Consider the following 12678-nt stretch of genomic DNA (forward strand, 5'->3'; position numbering starts at 1 on the left):
TAACTGCTTCAGCAGTTATTCCTGTAACAATTTCCACCCCTATAAATGATAATCGAAGGCCATAAGACTTCTGCATCAGTCAGTCTTGCGCGATAGTATTAATGCAATCACAGTCTGGAAATGCATCAGATTAGCTACAATGGTAGCATAATGCCGGAATTATCTTCCATACGGATATGGTTTAAACCCGGAAGCTTCAACCATTACCTAGGAAGATCCGACGTACAGAACATACCTGCATTTATACATAAACGCTTCTGCGCGTGCCTTCATGCAAAGGGAATGTCCTATTCGAATTACCTAAACAATTCTGTGTGGTGTAGGCGTTTCGAGTAGCTTCTGTGGAAAAAGGAACACTATTTCATTGTAGTGTATACACTCCTCGAAATAATTAAGGGATCACATCTAGGAACACGAAAAATGGGGGCAAGTCCACATGATCATAACACCGGAAAAAATAGTCGTATCGATATCCTGAAAATATCGTTTGAAAGAGAGGAATCTCTACTTCTGTTTTTCGGCAAAGTTATAGTGATATAAAAAGTAGTTTGTCAATTTTTAAATTTTGTTTAACTTTGTGACGTTTCACAAAACGAACGAAATTTTTTACACAATTTACATTTATACCAGTCGAAAGTGACGATTTTCCTGTGTAAAATCAGTATTCGGTGGTTGTTGTGCGAGTTTTTCAACTTTGAAGCAAAAATCGTCGTTTTGATTTTAATTGCTTCTAGAAAGCGAAGGAATCATTATACAACGTTCATAGAGAAAGCAGTAGAAAGATCAATCTTTCCCCTTTAAGACGCATCTTTTACTGTTTCAATTGATTTAATATTTCAGTATACCATGTCCTTTCGAAAATATTCTTAAAAATTGTATAAATTTTAATTTTTCTTTAACTCGCTGTAGGTATCCCTTAATTATTTTGAGTGTACTTGACATTTTTAAGTATGTCAATATGCGTTATCAGGGTATAAATAAAAAAATGTTTCTGCTTGTGTCGAATCACTGGTTGTAAAACATTTATTATAATAACTTTTAGATTTATGAGCACATTGATTGTGAATGATGCAAATAGTCATTTCATTTTTTATTGCTTTGTACTGAAGTTTAATATAGAAAATATCACTACTTATTGCGCCAGTGAAAAGAGCAATTGTATCTTGCAATTTGCAATTGTAGGCATGTGTAAAATAATCATCAAATGTTAGACTTCAATAAGCCACACATGAATGCAATGTATTTTCCTATTATTTTCTTTTTGTTTTCGTGCTTGTTAATATAGACATATGTATCATCTGAATTGACATGAAGTTTGATAACCGAGAACAAACGTGTAATGAATTACAGTTAATTTGTCGCGAATTTGGAATTGATACATTCTGATTCTGCCTACGTTCATTCTCTACTCCATCGTGATCGAATACCGTCTTTAATAGTACTTTTAGCAACGTCCTGAGTAAGTACACTTAATTCTGTTTTTTCACGGATTTTTATTATACGATTTTGATTTGACAGGCTCTCGAAAAAAATGAAATTCTCTTTTTGTAAAATATATTTTGATCTAACACGGTCCGATAAATATCTGCTATTTTAAATTTTTCACTAAATTTTAATTCTAAGAAAATATATTCTTAAATATTTTTCTACGAAAATGCTCTCAATTAAAACAATATCTTAGAATTTGTATTTAAGGCTGCTACACAGTATATAAATGTTATATCGGTTTTTTACGACTTATTTGAAAGTGTGTAGCGACAATCAGTCTTCCATTCCGTTTTTATCTTATAACCCCTCTAGCACACTTTGTTGCAGGAATATCTCAGTTACGTTGCGGTGCAACATTTGGAACATTGCACGGAATCTTCCCGAAACGTTACAAGGAAATTGCTATGTCCGCCCCTGTGCAACATTGCAGAAGATATTTCTGCAACATTTTTTCGGAATTTTACAGCAATGGTCGCGCAACGTTTCGGAGATTTTGCAGCAATGGTCACGCAACGTTTCGGAGATTTTACACAGCATTCGTCCCGCAACGTTTCGGGTAGTAGGGCCAATAATAAATATAATGGTATATAATATATCGTGTCTGTGAGGAACGCGACGACATGAATGTGTGCAGGAATCGTAGTAATTAACGTCCTTGTGTCTTTTTCTCATAGAAAATTTTTTTAACCCACTGGAATTCGAACCTACGCGACCTCTAGCACCGTAGAAGAACACTTTACCACCGCAGCTACAACCGCTGATTGAAAAGATTGCTTACGTATTCGAACTTATACTCCTACTGTGCAAAACTTTAAACTCAAATTATTAAAAAACGCGGGCTCGTTTTGACAAACCCCATTATATCTCCCTAATCGTGTACCCGGATATCTTACAACAAATTCATTTCGACGCTTGGTGCTATATTAAATTGATTCATATTCTATTATAAAATATCCTGCGTAGTACAAGAAAAGATTTTTTTTTTAGTTTTTAGTGCATTTTTAATACAATTATTTAACATAAATTTTTTTATGTATTTTTTATTTTCCAATTATTAGTGTTTGTGAATTTACATTTCACAGCTCAGACAACTTTACAAATATCTTTTGTTGCTGTTTACAATTTAAGAGTTTGCTTATACCCTATAATGCTAATTAAGTAATTATTGTATTAATTACTTATATTACATATTGTCCATGTTCGCATATATTCCCTCGGAGGTTGCCTGTGGAATCTAAAACTGTATTCCGTGTGTCGACATTTCAGTAACGCTCCACGTAGGTTGCGAGTGGAAATATATAAGTCCGTATTCCGTGGCCAACGTTGTAGGAACGTTCCACGTAGGTTGCAGCGGAGTATGCGCGCAATATTGCACGGCAATGTGTGCGCAATATTTCCGAAACATTGTACAAACGTGGCCACTGCAGTATTACACGGAAATGCGTGCGCAATATTCCCGAAACATTGCACAAACGTGCCCATTGCAGTATTCCACGGCAATGTTTCCACAATGTTGCAGTAAAATTGCAATGCAACTTGCAAGCAAACTGCAACATTGCAATGTGCAGCAACGGTTCTGCAACGTTCCCGCAATAAAGTGTGCTGTAGGGGAAGAGAAACAGTCAGAAAAATTGAGTTCGAGGATTGACGATTTGTTTGTATGATTGCGTATGATTGCGGTCTGGATACAATGCTCCATTTTTTCGTATGCATCTGCCTCTTTTCACACGGTTTCAAGTCAAGTACAGTGAAAGAAATGAGGTTTCGAATTGCGAATATTATTAGTAAGAGTGTAAATAACTGAACGTTGATTGATTAAATTTCATCCGAAGGCATGATAATGATTCATCGATCAATTAATTATTATATAATTCTGTGTTTGTCATTTCACTACAAGGTAAATACGCTAAAAGCTGCTGAATCGATCGGTACACACTTCATGCATTCCAATTAGTTACAGTTAATTGCAGAAATGAATTTCAGCAATGCGGTCCAATAGAGGAGAGTGGTAGCAAATAGCCAAATTCAAGGAATTATAAAAACATGCATATTTATAAAAAATTGGAAAAAAGGAGATATATAGGAAGAGCGACAAATTTGAACGTGTTGCCTTTAAAAGTTTCAATAATCGTAACTTCGGAATGAATGAGTGGAATGCAACAATTTTGAATGCTATTTTATAAAGAAAAGTCGATACTTATTTTTATTGTACACGAAAAAGTAACGTAAAAAAGTTCATTAGGATCCATAGAAAGTGCTAAAATAATGGTGCAGATGTTCACGAAAATGTGTTTACATTTGTACTCTAAGTAAGTAAATTATGTGTGAAACAAAACGTAGTGCTGTATGCGAAGAGCAATTGAAGCATTGGTAGCAAAAACGGACTAACCCACATTTTTTTGCGGAATTGACTTATCAGCAATAATGTATTCCAATAGGCTGTACTAATCATATAAAAAAATTAAATTGAAAATTTAAACGAAACCCACGACGATTTACGCAAAACTTAACATTAAAAAATAAAACACAGTCCTCTGAAAAGAGTAAAATAATAAATAATAATATTTGGATAATATGGTTTACACTAGAACATTTCATGATATATCTTTATCGATTTATAATTAATTAACAGCCGTCGTGAGTGCCCTACCTCCTTACCCAACAACCTTACCTAGTCCTTACCTAAACGTGAGGTCCCGCACGGAGGCTGGTAATTAATTATAAATCGATAAAAATATGTCATGAAAAGTTCTAGTGTAAACACATTATCCAAATATTATTATGTATTATTTTAGTCTTTTCAGAGGACTGTGTTTTATTTTTTATTGTAAAATTTTGCTTACATCGTCGAGGGCTTTTTTTTTAAATTTTTAGTTACGTTACTTTATAATGTACTATACCTTATTTATCTGCTTTGTTTATAACTTTCCTATCCTATGTCTCGTAAATAAGTATGCTTTTATAATTCCTTGGAAGCTTTAGAACTATCTCTGATTAAAATTTTAGGTATTGGAAAAATCCTTTTGGCGATTTTCTACCACGCTCTTTTTCGTACAAAATTGCACCATGTACCGCGATCGTTACCATTCTTCGCATAATTGCTTTCTCGGATAAAATTAGAAGCATCTAACAGACCATTAAAATTAGTTTATATGTATATTAACTTGAAATAAGCAGAAAGTTATATTAATTGTGAAATGATTAAAGGATAATTATGGTCTACTTTCGATTTACCGACTTTTATTTATATTGTTTGTTAAATGTAATTGTAAAATAAATTTTAAATCAAGGTGGCTTGTTTTTAAAAAGTGTGTATCAGCGGATTCTTTTGTTAAAAGGAAAAACAGATAACGGAAATGTTTTCATTTAAAGCTCTCATTTATACAGGGTGATTCCAGACACCAAAATAAAACAAAAATCAAGAATAACGATATTGCGAATGACGCTTCGTTTGTTACTTATAAGCATCTAAAAATATATTTAAAAGTAGGCAACCCGCGTGCAGCGGTGCACGCAGGACAACTCAGGCGAGGGGTCGAGCGGTGGTAATCAAAGTCACTGTCGCGTCGCACGGGGTCACTCACCTCGGAGAAGCTGCGACGGAATTTACGGTACACGATTCTGCGATACTTCATAAAAAATTAAAGGGTACCGCTAAATTACACTAAATCTGCCTACTCACTCCATTGTATCCCCTGTAATACGTCGATGTATCGATATATACACGCGGACAAATCATACAAAACGCAGAATCACATCTCGCAAAAAAATATCAGATTTGCCGCACCAAATCGTGTAAAAAGAATTAAAAATGGAAATGAAATTTATTCGCACTAAGCACGCGGTAAAAAATATCTTTAGCCGCACTGAAACCCGCCGCAAAAGAAAACAAGATTTATCAGATATTACTTTGCTATTGCACATACTACAGAAATAAAAAATCAAAAGGGACTTGTACAGTAATTTGAATAGTATACTTTATCAGACTAGGTTTTGTAAATACTTTTCCCAATGTTGATGCACAAATCAATAAATTACGTACTTTAAACACTTTAGGTATCTTATCTTTAAATCAGACTCTAGGTCACAATGTCCCGCCAGCTTCTTTTAGGCTAATAAGCAATGGCAAATATAATTGATTATTAACTTGTACAGCCGTCTGCATTGTGTAGGTGTGTCCCATTAGAGACGTCGTTGAAACGACCACCTGTTTGTCGCCTTTGATATGGACATTTACCAGAGTGCACTTCCAACTTAAAACCCCTGCAATCTGTATTAAAAATGCTTTCTTCTTCATATTCTTTGGAAAACATCCAGGTATCTATCTAGTAGCATTCATAGCTTCCTGCTCCTCGATTTATATGTGTGAAACTTTGACCATAATTGCGCGAGGCAAATATTTAGTAAGATGATCATAAAACAAGGTTTTGGCAACTGACCAGCAGCGTCTTTCTAGGGATTGCCTTGCGTTACAAACCTACTTAGAAAGCTGGGCGCCATTTTCACTCGCACCTTAGATTATAACTATACAGAGAAAATACAAAATATTAAAATAATTATTTATCGAATTCGATTTATTTTATTGAGAATGACTATATGTATCATTATACGCTAGCCACAGTTGACAAACAATAGCAGTATAAAATATAATCTATAAACATGAAGATGTACATATGTTAGTGTTGTCGAATGGCGTAGGGCACGGTGTACTAGACAGGTGTTCCGACTTCTGTCCAGAATGTGTGACTTTTTCGTCCTAGTTTTTCTGGCGACCGGCAGATTTCGTGGTGTTGTGAAGGCATTTACATATATATACAGGCCTGGTATGAAATTCCTACTCGTAGTGGAGGGGGAACACGCCACGCATGCGCGTGATGACCCCGTGACGTCGAACCATTCGCCGCCAAGATTCAGTCAAATGACAGCGTCATCACGCGCATGCGTGGCATGTTCCCCCTCCGTTACGAGTAGGATTTTTCTGGCAAGCCCAGTAATACCATTACAATCTCTACTATCACAATCATGAAATTAACACATATGTATATGCCTTCTAAGTCACGACGCCTCTCGCGGCGGTTTGGGGAATTAAACAGAAATCGGCACACAAAATCGCTGGGGTAAAAGGTACAGAATCGGAACACCTGCCTATTACACCGTGGCGTAGGGGGTAAGAAACAACGAAACTTAAGGGGTTAGGGGCCGTCCTTAAATTACGTAACGGTAATTTGGGCGATTTCTCAACCACTCCCTCCCCCAGTATAAGAATTCGTAAAATTTAATATTCCAACCCCCTCCGCCTCTTTCTTCCTTAATATTTTTTACATTGTATTTTTTCAGTTATAAAAATTCTTTTAATGGTCCATATGATTCATTTAACTCGGTTACGTGTGGGCAACAAAACATCGTTTTTTGGGCTACTCATATTGAAAATAAGGTTAAAAAGAATATTACGTAAGACGTTGCCTGATTCCCTCTCCCCCTTTTGTAATAAAACGTAAGAAATTCACAACCCCCTCTCCCCTAAACAGCCTTATGTAATTTAAGGACGACCCCTTAGGCTACCTTCGATGAAGCACAGTTATAGTTATTTTCGGCATTTTTTTAGGGAGATAATGAAATAAATGAAAAATTCAATATGAACCTGTTTTTTTTCGTACAATATCGCAAAACCGGTATGTACTTCTTTACTTTTAGGCATGTAGAAAATAAAACTATTCGGTTTTTTATTCTAAGTCAAATTGTATAGCAGTGAGGTTAAACACCGTGGAAAACGTCACTCTGCAAGATGTTGCATATCACGGCTATAAAGCCGCCATTTTGTACGAAAAAAATACGTCTTTTCCGTTGAGATTTGTACAATAACATGTGCATATTGAACTTTCCATTTATTTAATTATCTCCCTAAAGAAAATGCCGAAAATGACTATAACTTTGCTTCGCCCAAAGTGGCCTAACCCCTTAACAGGCTCGGCCAATTAGAAGGTTAACAGAAATTTTCCTTTTCAGTACAGGTGTCTCCATTGTCGAACTTTTTGATAAATGTATATGTATGTCGTCGAATATAAGCAATTGAGCATTGACTGACTTTCGCGTCCCAAATATCTAAAATATCGTGCCTTACCCAACAAGCCGCCTGTACTGCATAGAGGTCAACATTGAGAAGGCTGGATCTTAAAAATGCAAACTGGCACACAGATAAACTTGATGAAGTTTTACAAAAATAGGGAGGTTCAATAGTTTAGCCGGAATATGTAGCAACATATGTGTATTTGTAAAAGTTAGAAACGTGCTGTCTACATCACGTGACAGAGTTTAACCCCTTCGCGACCGTGGACTAGATATCTCGCCACACGTTATCTGTCGTACGATGCCACGGACGAGTTATCCCGCGACACAATATTGGGATTCGCTACACTGCGATACGCTACCTGGTGACGAAAATCAGTACTTGAAAGAGAACACTGCATTCCATATAAGAGCATACCGACGCCCCTACCGATTTGCGACCGATCTGCGCAGCTCCCTCTACTACCCACGGTTTGAACCGCACGCGATTGGTCGTGGTGGTTTCCAAGGAATAACTGGTACATCCCAAACGCGGGACCTGCCCGTTGTCAACGTAAACAACGCGTCGCACGTAAAGTTAACAGAGAGTAGAAGGCCGTGCGACGGAGAAAAACATAGGCGGTTAAGTGGGGAGTCGGGCGAAGCAACGCCTCCCGAGGGTCGTGCTTGCGCGAAACAGGTATGCTCTTATGTGGAATGCAGTGTAGATCGCTGGCTGCGGTTACATATAGAAAGTGTGTAACTAATTAGTTTAAAATATACATTTTATCTTGCTTGTGGTAAAATTTTTGCTTATCAATTTTTCTACTATAATCAATTTACTTAGTGTCTACTCTCAGTGACTGTAAACATTCTTCATTTATTATTCGCTAAGATGTTTTGTAAATTAATTTTTCTTCAAATTAGAACTATCTTGGTAAAGAAACACGCGGGATATCTCGTCCGTGGCGTCGTGCGAACCATATTGTGTCGCGGAATAACTCGTCCGTGGCATCGCACGACAGATACCGTGTAGCGAGATATCTCGTCCACGGTCGCGAAGGGGTTAAGGCAATGATGCGATATAGAATTTAGATTGAATTTAGAATACCAAGGTTTACAAAAGCTGCACAATACACTCCACTTGTCGCGTACTCCTATATTATACCTGGGGCATATGTCGAGTTATCGTATCAAGAATTATACTTCCTTTCTTCTTTTTTACTATGAATTAAATAACAAATTGTAACACGTACATAAATGTAAATAGATTAGGTGTATGAAGCGTGCGTGGAATATTGTAACATAGTAGGTACTGTTGTGCCCAGTCTGTAGCGGAAATGTAGTTAAAACTCGAAACTGACATCATAATTTTGGAAAGTTTGAGATTGTCCAGCACAATCGGTGCATCCAGTGGCCCTAGCAATTTGGATGTTAACATGTTGCTGATTTTGTGCTTCCTTCCTTCTTATTCATTCCGGGCTACGTAACATAATACCTATAAGCAAATAGACTAAATTATTGATCAACGACACTCAGGATATGCTGTACTTATTATTAAACGTTATAATTTCATATTATTAAATTGAATGAAATATTATTAATCTATGTCTATTATTTAAAACCTTACGTTGCCAGTAACTTGATACGGTACAGCGCAGCGTGCACATGCTTCTGACGCAATGTAACTGGACCATGGGAACGTCCACAACAGGACGCAACTAAGCGTTCAAGAAGAACTTTATGAAATGATTATGGAATAATAATACTGGGAGGTAACAGCATATTTCGGAGAAACACCTAAACGTTTGTTGGTGAATCGAAATATCTAAGCTAAATGCTGTTGCTTATATTTTTTGTAAATAATTAACAAGTTCTTTTAAGGACTGTTTTCTTTTTGTACGAACGCAAAACCGATGATAATTTTATGTTTTTGGGTGTGTTAGGTGTGCTTGAGTCTGTGGCATTTGATCTTTGGGGAATGAGTTCCTTACAGTTATTGATTCATGAAGATAATTGTAAAGGTATGCTTTTATTTTATTTAAAACTATTGTTATTATTGTTCCTTGTTTCTTTCACATGAAGATTCCTTGCCAGTGGTTCTTATTTTCCCAGTTCTTTTTGAATTGCTTACAGTGGCTGATATTCTACGATGTATTAGGTATATCGTCAGTATATGGTCTTCTATCTTTGCGGGCTTGATGGCACAATCGTTTTACTTTTGTTGCTTGCTCCAGATTGCAGCCAATTGCCCGTTCTCCTTGTAGGTTGGGATTCTGTACATTATATATGTGTACGTCTATAACGTGCTAGTTTCGTGTACACGATTCACGTGCGGTCGTCTCTTTTCCCGGCGCTTACTGCCAAGACAGCCTTCTTTTATTCCGGAAACTGCTATTGTCCATGTGTCTACTACTGTGTACACATGTTATACGAATTTTCGCATGTTGTTCCGAAATATATTAGTAATAAATATATACATTATTTATACAATTATAATAGCGATAGAAATTATAACTATTAAGGGAATTATTATTAAATTACAATGTACAGTAGTGCGCGATTAAATTTAAATGACATCTGCACGGTTAAATTTAAATGAATCATCCCCACCACGGTCATTTATACGACCGTTTTCACCCTCATCTTACAACCTCTCGAGCTCAGCGAATCACAACAGATTGACAAGGAAAGTGAAGAGATATACAAGAATTTATCATTCCATGTGGAACTTCCGGGCCGCGCAATTTAAAGCCGAAAGAGCTGAGCGTGCACAGTGACCCCTAACACGCACACACAGAAGACATGCGCAGATGCAGACCCACAAACACAGTACAGCCGATCGCGCTGGTTCAAACCGTGAAAATAGGTTAGCTCGGTCGGCTCAACTGTGCGTGTGTGCACCTGTATCTTCACGCGCCTCCTACGTGTGCGCGCGCTGTCGCGTGATCCGCTAACTTGCCTTTAAACTGCGCGGCCCGGAAATTCGACCGCTAATATTCAACTATTAATATCTCGAGAACAAAGCCTCGGATCCAAAAACGGTAAAGGACTTTTCGATGTCTTTTTGCGTCAGCATATTGGATGTGCCAGGAAATTCCTGACCTTTGGGGCACCGTATATGTACGTGGTCCACTGGAACGAATTATCGAGACGCTTTGCATGTGGGATAGTGTCACTCGCTCTGCAGACTTATCGGCCATAGGGAGAGAGAACAGCAGTCAAATGGCATTGGGTGACTTGCAACGAAACGCATTTCGAAACATTCCACTCTAAATTCTTATTTTCTAAGCAGTATCTGAACTGCTCCTTTGAACAGACGCTGACCTTAGGACCAGATGCCTACCACCGAACATTTACATTCGCGTGAAATGATTCATCGGTACTCAATGAATTATACAGGGTGTTCAGCCACTGATATCGACTATGTCTTTTAGGCGATGATTCTACATGTCAAAATAAGACGAAAATATAGAATAAAATTTGTTGGTACCGCCCTTTGTTTTCGAGAAAATTAGAGGTCAATTTTCTTGAAAACGAAGCGCGATGTTAAAAAAATTTATTTTGTATTTTCGTCTTATTTTGACCTGTAGAATACCCCAGGCGAAGAACTCTCCGTTTCTGGACGCCGCGCCGGCTCAGAGCCGATGCCCAGAATCGCAGAGGTCTTCGCCTGCCAATTCAGCTCTTTGTGCAGCTCCACTCTAAAAGGATGACTATCAGCAGTCGAATACCCTGTATACAAATACACGGTGATTGATCACTTTAAGAACGTATGCTTCGCCGTGCATTTGTGTTTATTCGGTGCATTTCATCACTGGCCGGTGTAAAATAATGCCCTGTTAATATGGAAAGAAATGGACTCGTTAATATGGAATGAATCAGCCCCACCACTTTATCGCTGGTCAGCGTCGAGTACGACTCGGCGACGCTCGGCGTCCGAGGCGGGAAATAATGTTAGCGCCTCGGCTGACAAAAATTGAAATTTCTATAATTTTTATCTTTTCTCTATAAGGACTGCAATAAATTGCTGAAATTTCACTGAGAAAAATGAAACACTAAGTTTTTTGACATAATAATGCATTCTGTACCATCAGTGTTTGCGTGTGATACTTATAAATTTTACAAGAACTGTAAAGAAAAGACCATGTTTTACAAACGAGGACCACTTAAGGCGAAATCTACTGATCATTGTTTTCTATTGCAATTACTAACCTACACTCAATTCCGAATAAAATCTTCTTCTTGTGAAAAATAATAACACTAACTGTTTCTAAAAAAAATCCACCTTTTCTTTACAGTTCTCGTAAAATTTACAAGTATCATGTATAATATATATATATATATATATATATATATATATATACAGAATGCATTATTATTGAAAATATTCAAAATAGTCCGATTGAGTTCGTGTTTGGACTCATTTTTATCGGGATGATCTCAGCAATCCATAACAATCCTTCTTAGGGGCCGTCCTTAAATTACTTAAGGGTAATTTTCGCGATTTCTTAACCACTCCCTCCCCTAGTATAGAATTCGTAAAATTTAATGTTCCCACCCCCTTCGCCTCTTTCTTCCTTAATATTTTTTACATTGTATTTTTTCAGTTATTAAAATTTTTTAATGGTTTATATGATTCATTTAACTCGGTTACGCGTGTGCGACAAAACATCGTTTTTGGGGCTACTCATAATGAAAATAAGGTTAAAAAAATATTACGTAAGACGTTGCCTGATCCCCCCCCCCACTCTTTGTAATAAAACGTAAGAAATTCACAACCCCCTCTCCCCCTAAAAAGCCTTACGACTTAAGGATATATAGAAAATCAGTGGAAATTGAAATCGTTATAACTCAGCAACCGTTTAGTGGATCCGTTTAAATTTTTTGCACCACACCAAGAAGACTATAAAGAACAATCTCAAAAATTTTCATCAACTTGGTAGTATTTGGAAATAGGTCCCATAAATCCTTAAGGACGACCCCTCATTGAGAAAAAATGAAAATTATAGGAATTTTTGTTAGCCGAGGTGACGACATTGTTTATCAGCTCGCGCGCCGAGCGACGGCGCCTATGATCTCGCTCCTCGTGTTTTTTTTTGTCACGTTGGAGTCAAGCTCCGGGAATTCCAGGAATCAACGGTC

The 12678-nt window shown here is 37.2% G+C and overlaps 1 protein-coding gene across 4 annotated transcripts in view; it reads left to right on the forward strand.

Annotated features, from left to right (window-relative positions):
* LOC143375971 (metabotropic glutamate receptor 8) overlaps positions 1–12678 on the forward strand; it is a 233205-nt gene that overhangs the window by 147017 nt on the left and 73510 nt on the right. The window lies entirely within an intron of this gene.

The sequence above is a fragment of the Andrena cerasifolii genome, chromosome 13, assembly GCF_050908995.1.
Source record: "Andrena cerasifolii isolate SP2316 chromosome 13, iyAndCera1_principal, whole genome shotgun sequence".
Lineage (NCBI taxonomy): Eukaryota > Metazoa > Arthropoda > Insecta > Hymenoptera > Andrenidae > Andrena > Andrena cerasifolii.